The following is a 17,639-nucleotide window of genomic DNA, read 5'->3' as shown; positions in this document are numbered from 1 at the left end:
AGGCCAATTCACTAGACCAATTCATCTTCCTGCTTCCCTCCAATCCTCTATGACCAGCCAGATGAGAAAAAAGGCCATGGCACAAAAGTAAATCTGAGTTTGTCATTAAGAGCACACTCAAGAGCATGCAAGACAATCATAGCTACCTAATGAGTGTACCTGTATTATGCACGCATCTGTAACATTCACACGTTCCATTTTAAATGCACATTTAAAACATACAATGTGTGAAGCTCCCCCCTCCCCCCCGCCCAAATACTATGCTTTCACAAAAGAGGTCCAGGGAATTTCACTTCTTTGGTTTTACTCATAGGTACACCCACAGCATGCTAATAATAGTCATGATTCACATCCAAGTGAATGTAAAGTATTAGGAGAGGGGAACTTTTCATGGCGAGAACCAATGTGAAGACACCACAGGGGACCCAAAACGTAGGTTGTCTTCAGAGCAATGAGATTATGCTTGCCATATGTTCACTGCCTTGCATGAAACAACAGGTGGTGCAGGATCCGCCCCCCCCAAGTCATCAGGTATATATTGAATAAGGAGGGGCTGCCAAGTCTCAGGCACAGCACACCCCAGAGAGAGAGAGAGAGAGAGAGAGAGAGAGAGAATTTTGTGTCTCCAAATGCATATGGCTCATATCCGAGAACACCAAAATTACAGGGAGAAAAACAAACAGCTAATGTGATGCGATACCCAGCCTATCACCACTCAGGACTCCACAGAGACTGACTGAAAACAAACACCAAGGAAACAAAAGATAAAGTGGGAGCCAAAATGATGCTGGAAGCTCCAGATTCTGTTGCTTTGTTTACTTCCAGACTAAGCCCCAACCAACCTCCTAGAACAGCTTAAACTGGCAGAAGTGGAAGAGAGAGCTGGAGGGAATGGGTAGCAAGATAGGAAAAGAGAGGTGATTGTAGGGATGTGGAGAATTCTCCCTCACCACCCAAAGAAAAATTATGGGGATTTCCCCCAAACAGAAATTCCCAATTTGCCTTGAAATGCTGGGTCAGATGGACAGGAAGGGCCTCTCACAGAGCACAAGCTCCTTTTGGTGGCAATTTTGTCTTGTAAACTGCTTTCTTAACTTTTTTGTTGAAAAGTTATAAATGCTATTAATAATGCTCGTATTATTAATCATCATCATCTATGACCCCTCTCTAAAATTCGGTTGCAGCTCTAATAGACAGGAGGTAGCTAAAAAGCATGAGCTACAAAAATCACTGCACAGCAGCCATATTTAAATGAAGAGGAAAAGGAGAAAAGCATCTCGCTGCTGCCCCACATGGACATTCCCTTGCTCTGGAAGCTGCAGAAGTATATAGTGCAGGGGAGACGGTTCCAGCAGTACTCAGGGGATGCCCCAAAATAAGGGTCCCAGAAGTGAGACTCCAGCATGGTACTACCTGCACCACCAACACAGTGATTCCAAGCCTGACAAGCTAAGCTCTTCAGCTCAAAAACACCATTAAAGCTTCAGTACCCACCTACCTCAGTTGCAGACCTACCATTAAGTCTGATGGGGCAAATGCCCCAGAAGCGAGCCTCTAGGATCCCACAGAAGCCTCTCTGAGCCTCCTGAAAGGGTCAGAAGCTGTGCTTCCAGTTTCCCGGAAACACTTCTGTTCCCAAAACCCAACAGCTTGGAGACAGCCCCTTGCTGAGGTCTTACAGGAGGAAACCTATGGAAACTGGGAAATCTAGCCCATTGCAGACATCTAGATGGACCCCAGACGTGAACTTGGTTAGGTAGGCCCTCTGATGGGTGCAGGACCTCAACCAGTGCTCAATCCTCACACCATCCCCTGGGCACCTAGCCCAAGAGATGTGTCCCACAGCCCTTTGTACCTGCCACCAAAAATTTCATGTATACCAACATTCAAAGCCAATTTGAGAAGTTCTCCTTGGCTGAAACAACTTAGGAATTTGAAGACTGCTAAAAGAGTCCATAAAGATTTTGCAGGGAGGTTCTGCAGAGATGCAGTAAGATTTCTCAGGCTTGGTTTCGCACATTCTTCCCAGAAATATTGCTGATGAGGTAGAAACAGCTGTGCACCCCTCTCAAACTGCATGATGCAGCTACTCTGGGGAGCAAAGCATCTGGGGGAGGCCTTGAAGGAACAGTGCAAGCAAGGCTACAAAACCACGTGAAACCTTATTTGCAGGAATTTGCATGCTGCAAATCACACTCCAGCTTCCAAGTTGCTTGAAGCTCTTTAAAGTAAAGGGCTGAGACATTCTGAGGAAGCAGCCAGCTGTGAGCTTTTTATTGGTCACGTTTGAACTGGCTGGGTAACCACATGATGCTGATTAAATACCCTGAAGCCATGTGCCACATTGCAGCAAACACAGCAAGAAATGCCAAGTGGCATTCCCTCTAGACTTTGTTCTCGATATGGTAAGCCTGGGCATGGGCTGCACCACTTCATGATGAAGACAGGAGCTTGCATAACTGAAAGTCTCCTTCATAAAAAAAAGAATTCCATGCACCCAGAAAACTAGCATGTTGTGGAGAAGCATTCTTCTAGCCAATTAGTTTTCTGTGTTGAGTACATTTTTTTCTGAGGGGCAGCATTTCAATCACATGAGCTCCCATCTGCAGTCTGCAGTAGCAGAGTCCACCAACACAAGTTTAGCCTTGGCAGGTGAAATCTAGGCCTCAGATGTGCAGTAACTACTCATCAGCAAGGGGGAAATATTCTGTGTAAAATTACTATTGACCAACTGATCATCAGTTCAGGAGCTAGATGCTAGGCCTGGAGGGGGTCTTCAGCCTGCCTCCCAGTCACTGCTAACATCCCACCTCCAAGCCAAGCTCTGTGCAGTATGAGCTCAGCAACCCAGAAGTTCAGTGATGATCTCATTGTCAAACATCTGGAAATGGCATTGCAATGCAGTGGCCCACCAACCACTCACAGACATGGCCTTTAGCCCCTGTGCCAAAAAAGGTTGCCAACTTCTGATGCAGAGCATGACGCTAGAGCCAATGTAAAGACTTAAGAGGAGAGCCAGCATGTTCATAGAAACCCGCGGCTCCCCTAATATTACAGTACAGGAGCTGAAGTCCCACAGAGGGTTGGCATCTCTATGCCAGGGACCAGCATATGATGAGACAGTGGATAAAGTGCTTCTCCCTATTCCACAACACTAGAACTTCAACCTATGAAGACAGTTTCCCGGAAACACTTCAGGACAGACAAAAGAAAAGTACGTCACACAACTCAGTTAATGGAAGACTATTGCAAGATGTAGTGATGGCCCTAGTCACTCCAGGTCATGGCCATTGGTTTACGTAGCTACACAAAGGAGATAAGACAAATTCACATAAATTTGTCATTGGTGATTAGCCATATAGAACATCCATGTTCAGAGGAAGCATACAGAGGAAACATATACCAGAGGCAGGAGAGCAATAGCAGGGAGATGAGCTCTTGCTCGCATGCCTAGCTTGTGGGCTTCCCAGAGGCTTGCCACTGTCAGAAACAGGATGCTGGACATCCAGTCTAGCATCCTGTTTCCAGTCAGTCCAAGTTGGACATATCCAGCAGGGGTTTCATTTAAGAGAGCTGCAGAGATGGGGAAAATGAGAGCCCCCTGCCTTATCCTATAAATGCACTGTGGCCTTCAGTCTTTTTCACACCATCCTTGTCCACAGCTCTGCTAAGTGACAGCTGGAGGCATGGACCTCACAGTTAATGAATTCTGCCTGCCAGCGTTAATCTGACAATGCCTTCCTCCGCTTACCTTTCTTCTGCTCCAGGGATGCCAGGGAGAGACGAGGCCATGCGTGGGATGCTGACTAGGCAGGCTCCCGGGGACAGATTCACTGTACAGCAATTCAGCACCAAGCTCAGCTACACAATCCTCCTTAATCTCAGCTAAACATTTTCTTCCCCCTCTGGCTTCTTTTAATAAACCCTGATTACCATGGACAGAGCTTTTCTTTGGAAACCTGCATGGAGAGAGAAAAACTCAAATGAGGGATATTGTCAACAGTCTCCCCCAACAAAGAGAGCCTTCTGACTGAAGCTAAGTCCGTTTTCCCCCTTTAGGTCACAGCCAGGTGGAACTGGAAGGAAGGCCTCCCTCAGAGAGCATCCTGCTTAGAGACTTATTTTCTACACAGCTTAGAGCAATAAACAGATCTAGCCCCCCCCCCCAAAAAAAGTAAAAGTAAAATGCAAGCTTCAGCATGCCTAAATAGGGAGACTGACAGCCCAATCCTGAGCTGTCCGGAGTACGGGGCTGCCGTGACATCCGGTGCACCCTGGGCAGCCGCCACTGCCTCTTCAGGAGAGGGGACATTTGTCCCCTTCCCCTGAGTAAAGGAAGTAACCCCACAATGGGGCTACTTGATTCTACGGAAGCTCTGAAGCTGCCACAGAACCAGAGAGCTCCGCATTGGGCTGCACAGCCTGACAGGGCTCAGGATCCGGTGGAGCAGAGCTCCACCAATCCCACCCCCTTCTCTGCTCCCTCCCCCTGTCATGCTTCCTCCTCACCCTCCGTTTTTTTCACTTTGAATCCATGGTTAGCAAGAACAGGTCAAGTTGCAATGTGGGAAATACATCACCAGTATCCCAAGAGACCAGTAAAGACTGGACATGCACAATGCCACCTACTAGCTGAACTTATCTTTCCAGATTGAGTAATTCAAGCATGCTGTACGGTGAAAAACATTACAGAGAAGCTAATGGTCATCCCTGAGTTTGAGACATGGTCAAGTCAGTTACCTTGTCCACTGCAAAACAGAGCTCAAAACCAGCATTTGAACAAGCCATTCCATTTTCATTGAGGAGGTTGCACAAGGTCACTGAAGGCAGGAATCATCACTTTTGTAGAGTTTCATGCCTCCATTCCAGCCCTTCCCTTCCCAAGAAAACATCCATTCCTATTTCCAACTGAGATTTTAAAACACAAGTAAATGAAAATTGCAGTTATCCTCAGATGAGGTCTAGGAGTCAGAAAGAGAAATGACATGAGTAAAGTCTAATGGAATGCTGTGCACTTACGCTGACAGGGGTCTCCTGCTGTGAAACAATCCTAGCCCTGGCTGTGGCAAAGGGTGATTGACTATAAGTGCTCTGCCAATAGCTGTAATAAGGTTGTGTTGGGTGGTTCTGGTATGCAAGGGCTAAGCAACTCACTTGCTCCCTGCTGTAGACTAGCAGGGACTGGAGAAGCCTGTTGCCCTGACCTTCGGATCACTGTCACTAACCTGTAGTTATCCCCCGTATTGCAGATGGGCAAAGAGGTCAGAAATCCCTCTGCCACTTGGGTTCCCTAGTGCAGAATATTGCTTTAAGGACTAGAGTCTCCTTCAGTTTTGTCCATCAGTGAAGAAGGACATCTCCACTAAGCCCCCTCCTGTGCAAAATGACTATCCAGAAAGTCCACACTTCAGACTGAAGTATGTAAACATGAAATAATCACAGTTTGCTTCCCCTTCTTCTCTTATCTCCCTTGTGTCTCCCAATAGATTGTGGGATAGAGAACCATCTTTTTCTTTTTCTATGTAAGCTGCTTTGAGAACTTTTTAAAAGCAGTACAGTATATAACTATTGTAGCTCATTTCTGCTCCTATCATTTTCAACCAAACATTTGTTGCAAGGTTATGTCTTCCTTGGGGGTTTGTTTGTATTTTCAACAATTTCACTGGACAATATTTCCAAGACCCGAGATTATCAAACCAGAGTTCCTTGCCAGAACTGAATTCTTCTGCAGGTATCAATAAAATCAGCAAACACTAAGAAAGCTAGGGTTTACTGGCTAATTCAATTTTTTAAAAAACCCATTCTAGTCTTCAACTCTAGCACTTTCAACTGCAGAAACTTGATTTGCTGCCATTTGTACTTTTTGAATATCTTCATTGGGCAAGATTTCCACTTTTTAAAGGAAGTCTTCTTGTCTTTTATAACCTCTTTGACTCTGCTATTTAAGCATAGTGGCATCCTATCACAACTTGTGTTGTGTTTTTTTATTTTATTTTAAATCTGTGATATATATTTCTTTATATATAACCAAGGATATTTCTTAAAATAAAATTCAAACCAGTAAGTTCAATTTCAGAATGTCTGCCACAACTCTCTAACACTGGATTTCTGACAACTTTACACACATGCAGAAAATTAGCATATCATGGAGAAATGTCATGCTGACAGCATGGAAAACACAGAAGTTAGAAGCAACAGAAAAGCGATTGAATCTCCCATTGAAAGCAATGGAAACCTGATGCTATTGTGTGCCTTTTGAAAATGCCTGTAAAATTAGGTCCCTTTCACCAATCTCCCTCTTCATCTTCTAACATGAACATTGCTACACAACTTTTCTTTTACCAAGAGCAAGATAAAAGTTACAAAGAGGAAACATACAAATTATACACAGACACACACACATACAGTACTCACACACTGCTCTAAAAGTGACATACAAATATAATGACAGCATAGTAATAAGAGTATTACTTATTAAGATAAGTTTTTATTATCCAATAAAGTAATATTATCCAATTCTCTTAAATTTGGCAGAAAGTATTATGCCCTGCTGGTGCAGCAGAATGCTTGAAAGTTTCATGCTATTTGGTTAGAAGGTGGCAAAGTTGTGAGGAGCAAGGGACTGGGTGGGACTCCCAGTAAAATTGATGGAAAATGAAAATGAATGAAAAGGGATGTTCATTCTTCATTCATCTTGATTGTCCACTTGCTTTCAATTAAAATCAGTGGGGCACATTCATTTTCATTCCCACTCATCTTGAAAATGAATACACATGCCCATGTCTCTGAAGAGCAGTTGCTGGGGAGTAATGGTTGAAGAGGATCACCTTTGGGCCCTGCTTCTGGGCTTCCCAGCAGCATCTGACTGGTCACTGTGGGAAACAGGATACCGGCCTAGATGGGCCTTTGGTCTGTTTCAGAAAGACCCTTCTTATATTCTTAACTATTCAAGCCAAGTTTTCTCTCTGAAGAGCTATTTCTCTGCACACACTGGGTTGTTTTAGTGTGAAAGAATACTGCATTTTAAATCACCTACAATCCTACATTCTCTAAAAGACTCTCCAGGGACATGTTTGTACTGTACAGGTTGAGTCTCATTATTCGCGAGGGTTCTGTTCCCAGAACTCATGCAAATGGCAAAAGTCGCACTATAGCAAATCAATTTTTTTAAAAAGTCCCTTTGCTCCAGTTATTTAAAAACAGCCTTGCTGACCTTCATGATTTTAAGCTAGAGTCATTAAGGTGACAATCCAACAATCAGTTTCTCTCCAGGCCCTTAGACAGGATTATCTTTCAAGTGTTCAGAGGGAAGGGAGGGGGTCACTTGGAGATAGAATGATTGATGGATTGTCAGCTGTCTGCCCTCTCTCTAACTAATGTAAAGGACTGTTTTCCTTTAATTTAAAGGGCCCTTCTCATCATGTGGAGATAAAAATCTCTACAACAGTAAGAAAAGCATTTTTAATGGGTGCATTTTTCCCCTTCTCCAGAGATCAGCACATTCCTTCTCATTTGCAGTGGCCATTCGTGTTGAGTCAAATTTGTGTATAAAAACATCAGTGTATAACAAGGTTGGACCTGTATTTGATTGCTGAAAGCACTTTATTATTTCCACTGTTGTTCAATGCACTCAGTTGCACACCTGAATACAAGTGGTCTGGGCAACCCAAAAGAAGAATCCACCACATATCGCATGTATGAATTGTTGGTGGAGGTGAGGAAAGGCAAGGTGTGTCTCATCTGGTAGTTTTGTTGTTTGTATTTACGCACACACTTAAGCACACAAATGGATATTTAAATGAGATTATTTAGAGGTTGCTTCCACAATGTTACAGCAAAGGCAGTAAACTACATCTGAAGAGGCTGTGGATAAACATCTTTCATCCCCTCAGACTTTCACAAACGTCCTCACCCGGCATGATTCTGAGACTTCAATAATAGCCACCAGATGCAGAGAAGAGGCTTCCTCAGGATTGGGCTCTTTGTTTGCACATACAGATGTCGGAGCACCATCAACAATCATTCCACAGCAGCCACAACTGCAGCAATGTAATTGCTCTAGCCTCATTAGCTAATATTTATCATTGCCACAGAAGGAGCAATATTGCTTGGTGGCATAAACTAAAAACCCAAGAAGGGAAGACACATACATAGATCTGCACCTGTTGAACCAGGACCCTTCTTGGAACCTCAGAAGTAGGGGAATTTAACCAGCTGGAGTAGATCCAGAATGGACGGATGCAAAATTTAAAACATTATAATCCCTCCATGTTGTAGTTTGCCCAGTTAGTGCATATACATGTGTCACATTATTTGGCAGGTTGCCAACTTTTGAAGTGGCCCCTTTTTGCTATGCCTTTAAAGTTGTTTGATCTACAGCAATTAGCAGGCAATAATGAAAAAGGTCAACTGCCGATTCCTGCATATCAAATGGCTATTCAAGACACAACAGTGAGTCATGCCCAGTTTTTCCATCTGGTCAGTTGGCAACCCTAACATGCCTGTGTACCAAGGTTCCATGGTGCACCTGAGTGCACTCTGAAGACTATGTATTGTGAATGCAAACTCATACAATGCTGCTTTATCATATGGAGCTCGAGTAAGGGAATAGAGCTGGCCAGCACCATATTTGTAGATGCTCTTCACAGATGCTCTCTCACAGCCCCATCCTATTTGGCAGAACCACTGCCAGAACGAGTGTTCCAGCAGTGGAACACACTTTACAGCATAGTAAACACCAATCTAGAAGAGTGCAGATATGTGTCCTTCTGTGCCACTGCTGCAGACAGTAGGGAGGATTCTGTACTCAGCGGTGGCAGAGCCCTCCCAACACTGGTGAGTCAGTGGGGTAGGAGGATGGGGCAGAACAGAGGAGGGATGGGGTGTGTCAGAAGTGGGAGGGGTGGCACCTGGTACTAGTGACTTCCACCAGATATTATCCCCTCCACAGCCAGCTGACACATCCCCATTGCCTCCTTGGAAATGGGGCAGCCAAAAAGCTGGTGCAGGTCTAAGGAAACCCACTGCCAATCCTGTGGCATAAAGAGGGGTAAGGGAATCCAAATTGCCCCCCCCCAGCATAGCATGCAGCACATCCTGTTTGGGTACGGCTGCATGCTATGGCGGAAAAAAGGAGAGGGCTAAACTGTCAGAAACCTGCATGCTGTCTTCCAAAATCTTGATGCAATCATGTATACAATTGCAAGATTGATATTTTTACAGTGTTTTATCAATGCATATGTGTTCCTTGATATCTGCATGTGTACTTAATGGGGAGAGCAGGGAGCAGAGGCTGGTGAATCACCAGGTCAAGTGAGCGCTACTGCCACAGGTGTCGGCAGGTCTTGGGCTGACCCTGAATCTTAGTATTCATTTTCTGGGTTCACTCTATATGGAGAGCACTTCAATGTTTTATGTTTTATTTATTTATATCCTGCTTCCTATCAAATAATAGAAGCAGCATACAACTTAAAAAAATTAAAAATCATAACAGACTATAAAAATATAACAGCTGCACTAAATGTAGTAAAACTATTTAAAGTAGGAGAAATCATGCACTACATGCCTGTTGAAATAGACACACTTTCAAAGCCCATCGGATCTTCTCAGACAGGGAATTCCATACCTGTGGCACCACCACTTAGAAGACCCTGACCCGAGTACCCACCAGTAAGGATATCTGATAAGGATGGCCTAGAAAGCAGAGATTCTCAAGGCAATATTAAGGCTTAGACAGGTCCTTATAGATAAGGAGGTTCTTAAGATAACCTGGTTCCATGTTACTAAGCGTGGCCTGTTTAGGGTGGCTTTTTCCACTACATAAAGCAGAAGGATTACATTCCTATAATTCACATTGGGCCCAATCCATTCTCCTGTGTCTTAATAGCCTGGGACCCATTACAATTAATAGAACTCCCCCTAGAGGTCTCCCTGGGGTAAGGGAACATTTGTTCCTTTGCCCTGGAATAAGTACCTGCAGGCCTTGTGGCAGCTTGATAGCTAGCACAAGTCCAAGTTGATCTGTGAAGGTGGATCAGGCCCAGGAAGATGGTTAGAATTTGGTGTGCGCCATCACAGAAGCCCTCCTCACAGGCAAGATCTGCCCTTCTTCCCACCTGCAGCACTGTCTTGTTCCACCACCCAACCCTCCCCCTGCCCTGTACCACCCCATGTAACCTTACCTCCTCTGGCAAGGGTCCTTAGTCCACATGAGCGTGGACTCAATTGCTCACCTCTTGCAGCAGTGGCCACACTGGCCAAGTTGCATTTGCAACAGCCGTAAAGGAGCTTATGCTGGCTGGCAGAACATGCCATTGTAAACAGTTGTTAGGACTGGGCTGTAAGATGTCACAGTCTTTATCTTTTGGATAACCCAGAAGGAAAAATAGATTTAGTGCCAGAAGCAAAGAGCTTTGTCCCTCCACTTCCAACAGACACATATACACCTTTTTTAATGTCTTCTGGCACTGCTTATGCAGTGGGCCACTGTGTGGGTGCAGCTTTCTGACAAGAGTGCTACATGTGGTATGTTGCCCCACTTGTCCTTGTTAGTAAGATCTCCCCACCCTATGGGATGCGACAATATCGTAGAACGGTTATGTGTCCATGAAGTCACAGAACTGATGTGCTTTTCCATGATCAGCTCCTACATAGCTAACCTTTAAAGCAGTGTTTCTCAAACTGTGGGTTGGGACCCACTAGGTGGGTCGCGAGCCAATTTCAGGTGAGTCCCCATTCATTTTAATATTTTATTTCTAATATATTACACTTGATGCTCCTATGGTATGTGACTGCATTTGGGGAAATGTTACAGACCTATACTTTTAACAAGCTACTATGTATATTCTTTTAACAATGATAGTCAATGGGACTTACTCTTGGGTAAGTGTGGGTAGGCTTGCTAAAAATTTTCCTGCTTGATGTCATCACTTCCGGTCATGACATCTCTTCCAGTGGGTCCTGACAGATTCTCATTCTAAAAAGTGGGTCCCAGTGCTAAATGTGTTTAGCACCACTGCTGTAAAGAATACTATAACATGGGCAGGAACCAATCACATTTTGGCATTTTCCTATGGAATCAGGACCACTACCACCACAGCAATGCAGTTGTTACTAGTGTCCATTTTCCATACACAGCTGCAGATTTCTACGAATCATTCCAGCAAAAGACTAGAGACAAAAATCAAAAGCTACCGTTGCTAACTGAAGGTAGAGAAAGGATCCTGAAACCTAAAACCTACTGACTTAAGAGCAACACCCAAACTCTGGGATTCCACAAACATTTGAGAAGATGTTTGAATAACTGGTGAGGCTCAATTACTCCCTCACAGAAACCTTCCAGTTTTCCACCAATGGCACACCTTGAAGGAACCTGATTCAGCAACACCTGGGTCTGGTCAGTCCCTGGAGGAACCCTTGTCATGCTCCTGCTGCTTGCCGCCAGTCCCAGTGCTGTGTGTGCGCTTTGCTAGCACGGGCTGGCGACTGAGGCTGGGCTGCAGGTACAGCGGAGCAGAGGAGCAACAGAAGCAGTCCCACATCATATGCCCCTCTCTCCTGCAGCCGAACCTGAGTCTCTCCTCACTGCTGTGCACGGCGAGGGGCTGACAGTTCAGCTGCAAGAAAGAGGCACGCGGTGCGCGACTGTTTCTGTTGCTCCTCTGCTCCACCATGCCTACAGCCCAGCCTCAGCGCTAGCAAAGTGCACATACAGCACTGGGACTGCGACAAGCAATAGCAGCTGAGATGGTAGTGGCAGTGGTAGTAGAGGCTGGGGAGGTGTCTGCGGCTGTTCCATCTCTGCTGCCGGCTGGGGGAGGGGGGCAACAGTTCTCTCTCCTCTCTCCTGTGTGCACGGCGATGGGCTAAGCTGTTCCTCCTTCCCCCCAGGGCCAGCAGGAGAGATGGAACTGCTTGTTGTGCACTGCTGGGGTGGTCGCAGCGAGCAAGTCGCAGCAGCACACGCCATCCCCAGCTGCTGCCGCAACCATCTCAGCTGTGGGGCTGACTCTTCTGCGCTGCCTGCCGCACACCTGCAGCCCAATGCAAAGTGTGGCAGCGAGGAGTGCAGGAGTCCACTGCGTTCCTTCCTTAAGCTCCTCTCTCCTCCGTGTGCCTGCTGCAGCCCGATCTGCGCATACAGGTATTTGGCTACAGGGTGGGGTGCACCTGTAGCCCAGTGCATTTGCTATCCCCTGCACCCCCTTAGCTACACCACTGGCCCTTGTCTCCTTAAGGGGAGAACCACAGCTAAGTGGCACAGTACATGCTTTGCATGTGCTAGCTGTGGATGGGAATTTGCATCCCATCGATAGAAATGCAGTACTGACATGCAACTTACATTCTGATATCCATTCTGATGCACATTCCGCCTCTATTTTTCCCACTCTCCACCTCAGATGTGCAAGAATTTGAACATCCAGAAAGCTAATTTATATTTTCTCAACAAAAATAAGCTGGAGAGAATGAGACATGTGTCTGGATAATTGTCTGCACCAGCAAAACAATATCTGTAACAGAAATCAAACCTGGTGATTAAAGCATGTCTTTAAAAATTATTAATCACTGTTCTCCCATCAAACCTGGCAAGTTTTCAATGTGTTTTTTTAGATGTGGCCCTGGGCATCTGCAGAGCCAGAAGTTTGACCCTCCAAGCCATCTGATTTTGATGCCCCTAAGAGGGCAGCCACTGGAAAGTGACATTACTTGACAAAATTCCTACATCACTAGCAGAAAAGAGATTCAAGTATGAGTATCCAATTAGCACCTAAGGAATCCAAGATCTAAGCTCGTAATGAATGTATAGAAGGTTGAAAGCTCTCCAGATGAAAGGGTCTCAACAGGTGAACAGTCTTCATGATTATTTAACTTTTCCTAACAGAAAAAAATCCAATTTCAAAACATCACCCATCTGAACTGTCAGTGGATGGATGTGCGCATGTGGCAGTGTGAAAGTCATGCATTCAAACCACCAACAAAGCTGGTACACTGTTGAGAAAATGAAGAACAGCTTGCAAGTCGCTTCCCGTTCTAATAGGGAAAAGCTTACCTAATTATGCTTTCTTGTTATTTCCTTTTCCTGCTTTCCTTTGAGAAATTATGCAGACAAAAATTAGCCCTAAAGTTGTTATTTGCATTCTGATTGGGTCCCTTTGAGCCATATGTCTAGATAACTCCATTATGGGAGAAGCAAAAGAAAAGATTTGCTTTGACACTCTTCACCTTGTATTTTGTATTTTTCCCCTCCCCACCATGACAGTATGACATTCAGTACCCGAACTCCTGCCATTTCCCGATCAATGCCACTCCAAGCTTCTCTTGATTGCTTCCATGTTGACGAGATGTTATTAAAATATTATGACATCACCTCACTGTAATAAACTCCCTGTGCAAAGCTCTGTGACATTTCTAGACAAGTGGCTGACAGGGCTTGCTTTAGGCACACTTCGAACACCCTTTGAGAAATATTTAAAAGGTTCCTCTTCCTTACTGAAGCTCAATCCTTTAACAGTCTCACCAATTTTCCTCCTGTATGTCCCACTGACATTTATTTATTCAACAGCCCAGTCCTATGAGCTTGTAGAACTGGGAGAACAAGTGCTCCACCAGCCTTACAACAATTGTAAAAGTGCTTCAAACAGCGCGCAAAGTAGCGTGCTGCAGGATCGCCAGCAGGAAGGCTCCCTGAACACACCAGGGATTTCCACTTACCAAGGCAGGTAAGACAGCAGGGGAGGTGGGATGGATTGGGGGAAGGACAGAACAACATGGCAACAGGGATGGGACGGGGTAGTGATGGGGGCAGGAGAGGGCAGATCAGGTCCAGGAAGGGGGCAGGTTTGGCGGCAGCAGCAGTCACCAAATCCTAGCCCCCTTCCTGGGCCCAATCCGAGCTAGCAAATTCACTAGCGCAGGTTCAAATGACTCCGCTGCACTGTGGAAACCTGCCTCCAGTTAAGAGAACAAATGTTCCTTTACCCAGAGCAGACCTCTGCAACTACCACTCTGCAGGATGCAGTAGTAGCTATTTTGGTGTTGCTCCATCAGTGGGTGGAATAGACAGGATTGGGCTCTAAAAATACTTGTACTTCTTCACCTTATCTCCAAGGCCTCAAGGCAGCTCGCAAAGTATGTTTAAAATAGAAGAAAAACAAGGAAAAAAATAGAAAACACAACCAAGAGAATACAATTTCTAACAAACGGAAGGAAAAAATTGGTGATAACACAGTACACTGATTAAAACAACAAGGGAAGGCCTATTGAAACAAGTACATTTGACCTTCCTCCATAAACTTAAGATGGAAGGAGCAGAGTGAAGCTCCCGTGCAGGCTTGGCCGAAGATTGGAGGCTATCCAAAGCAGCCCAATTTCACTGGCCCCCATGCTTTTTTCACATGCGATGCTGCATGTGTGCTGTAGCTCATTCCTTACCTCCTCTCCCACAAGCATGACTTCAAGGAGGGGGAACATGAGCAGGAATGAGTGCCTTTGAGAACAGAATTACAGCAGTCGCTACCTTCTATTCTAGCTCTGTGGCCTCTATTCTTGGCAGAAATGCCAGAGGAGAAGGTAAGACATGCCCCCCTTTCTCACTCATTTTCCAAGAAAAGCCTTTGGATAAAAAGAGGATGAGGCAGTGGCCAGGTGGCACGGGTATTCAGTGGGCAGGTTAGGAGAAGAGACAGGTGGGCAAAGGATGCAAGGCACCCTCTGCCAGCTTGCCACCTCCCCCAACCCACTGCTTGAAACGAATGCTTCAGTCAGCTTCATGGCTGGGCTGTCCCTGCTCTCATGAAAGGGAATTCCACAGGAAGCCACCACTGAGAAGGGCTTCCTATGCAATCTCATCTGTCGTACTTCATCTATCTGAGGACCTTGCAAAAGCTACTCCCCAGACAGAAGATCTTGGGGCACAGGTGGACTCATGTAGGTAAAAGTGTACCCAAGCTGTTTAGCACTTTAAAGGACAAAAACAGCACCTTGAATTACACCTGGAAACATGGACATATCATCTTGTGCCTGTCACACATACTCTCACAGCTGCATTCTGTATCAACTATAGCTTCTAAAGGGTATTCAAGGGTAGCCCCATATAAATCATGTTGTAGTAATCCAAGCAAGACGTGACTAAGAGATGGATAACCAAAGCCAGGTCTGCCTGGAGCAGAAATGGGCACAGCTGGTGCACAAAGCTAAGTAAAAGCAGCTTCTACGATCAAGGCCAAGTCCAGTTCTCCCAAGCTGTTAATATGATTCTCCAAGGGGAGTACAACTCCATCCAGAATTAATGGCCCCACCATCACTGGAATAGCCAGGGAAGACTGTCTTGTCCAGCTATAATTTCAGCTTTTCTGCCCATCTCTGAAGTTAAATGAGTTCCACATTTCCCCATCAGAATCCTCCCATACTTCTCATAAGAACAAAGAAGGGCTCAAACAGGACAGAGGCCAATCAAGTCAAGAATACAAGATGCAGCGCTCCACCACCGTGGGAATAATTAACAGAGACCCAAAAGATGACCTGTGCGTGCATGTATGTCCATCCATCCATAAATGCAGCTGTGCCATCGCAAACAGCATGCAGCTGCTGGGCAATTCAGAGCTATCAAAAGAACGAGTCGGCAGCTCTGCACATCCTCTGCTGCAGAGCCCAGCCCAAGCCAACCCAGGAAAGTCAGTAAAGGGGGTATGTAGTGGGCATAGAGGAGGAGGTGTGGGGCATAGAAGCAGGGCATAGAGCAGTTCAGAGGAGGGGGGAAAAGGATGCCAGTGGTTTACTCCAAGATCCTACCCCCCATTTCCTAGCCCAGCCCCTTTCTCTCCTAGGACATACACCAGCTACATAGCCTATGGGTCTCCTTAGAACCATGGCAGCTATCAGAAGGCCTACTGAGCAGTAATAAATGTTTTTATTTACCCCTCATTGGTTTTCTGGTGTCCCCCCCCCCCCAAAGCATGCAGTGTGCATTCTGTTGGTGTGGCTGGGGAGAAAATGGTGCTCTTAGGGCCCAATCCTAAGGAGTGTGCCCCAGCTTACTGCCAGTGCACACTGTTGTAAACGTGCTGTAAGGCGCGTTTGTGGGCCCTAGCGCTGGTGCTCTGCCAGTGCTAGCCAAGCGCTGGCTGGCTTCCATATCATGTGGACTGCTGAGCAGCAGAGAGGTAGGTGAGGGCTTGAGGGGAAGCAGGAAGGAGGCATTCTGGGGCGAGGAGAGGCGGAGGGAGGAGGCTTCACCGGATCCAGAGCCTCCGTGTTGGGCTGGCTGCCCAACACGGAGGTTTTTGATTCTACGGCAACCTTCGGGTTGGCTGCCTGACACAGAGGTTCTTGATTCTACGGGTCTACCTTAGGGTTGCCGTAGAATCAAGTAGCCCCATTGCAGGCTACTTGCCCTACCCAGGGGAAGGGCACAAAAGTCCCCTTTTCCTGAGAAGGAGGCAGTGGCTGCCTGGAGCACACAGGATGCGACACACCAGGCAACTCAGGATTGCCCTGTTAGTCACCATCCCCTGCAAAATTGTGCTCATGTTAACAAAATCCGTCTAACTTTGTACTGATTGTCCTTTTAAAGATATCCTGGGAGAGAGGGGGACTGACTAAGCACAAGTGGGTATAATCTGTTGACACATTCACACTTTAGTGCCAGAGTCTGCTCTGAGGGCAGGTGAGGCAACCGGCAGCCAAGCAGGTCTAGAACTAGCCAATGCCTACAGGGGAGTTCCAGCACATAAAAGAGGCAAGACGAACTATTCTGCAGAAACCCTGCCCAAATAAGCCCCTTCAGATTCATCTCCGTTCTTGACATGGTTGCAGTTTAGGAGCAACTGGTGTAAAACTCATCCTGAAATGTTTCACATGCCTCATAAAAACTCTTAACGTCCCTCCAAGGAGTTAGAGATAATTCACCTGAACAAGACTCTCCAAATCCACCTCGAACATCAGCAGAGCTCAGTGGCAAGTCAATCTGTCATATCATTCTTAGCCTGACTCAGGATGCTCCGTCCTCAGGCAGACACCCCTCCCACAATGCACACAAAAGGCCAGCACAAACATCGCCTTTCATCATCAGAGGCAGAACAGACAAGATAAGAGAAGGCATTGACCAGACAATCACTTCACTTGCACCAAATGATGATGAGGACATATGATGGCTGGTCTGGAAATAATGAGGCGAACAATTACGGGAGTGAGGAACAAAGGAATTCATGGTGGAGGAGACCACACACAAGGAACTGTCTTTCTCGACAGACTTCTGCTCCATGAACTTTTTCAAGCAGGGGTACAATATACACACACACACTTTCTGGAACAATGTCATCAATATTATTTTGACTTTCACCAGAACTCATCCAGATACTTTGCCTGAGCAGAAACTTCCAAAAACAGAAGACAAACAAGAAAAAAATAGGAAGTAGCACAACTAAATATCACTTTAGATAAAGGGTGTGGAAAAGCAACTGAGCAGTGAATTAGGAAATTGTGGATCTGAATCCCATCTTTGCCCTCAGCCCACTCAGCATTTTCTCAGTTTTATTCCCCATCTGCAACAGCGCTCTGACAGAGTGTGTGTACCATATGCAAAAGGCCCAAGATTCAAACTTCACTGAAAAAGGACAGGTAGTAGGTGAAAAGAGGCACCT

General features: G+C 45.8%; 1 protein-coding gene across 1 annotated transcript in view; it reads right to left on the bottom strand.

The window, feature by feature from the left end:
- PLXNA4 (plexin A4) overlaps positions 1 to 17,639 on the bottom strand; it is a 705,695-nt gene that overhangs the window by 667,763 nt on the left and 20,293 nt on the right. The gene's annotated exons all lie outside the window — the stretch shown is intronic.

Source organism: Tiliqua scincoides, chromosome 7 (assembly GCF_035046505.1).
Source record: "Tiliqua scincoides isolate rTilSci1 chromosome 7, rTilSci1.hap2, whole genome shotgun sequence".
In the NCBI taxonomy this organism is placed as follows: domain Eukaryota; kingdom Metazoa; phylum Chordata; class Lepidosauria; order Squamata; family Scincidae; genus Tiliqua; species Tiliqua scincoides.
The sequence above is the reverse complement of the archived record's forward strand: the minus strand, read 5'-3'. Positions and strand labels throughout refer to the sequence as shown.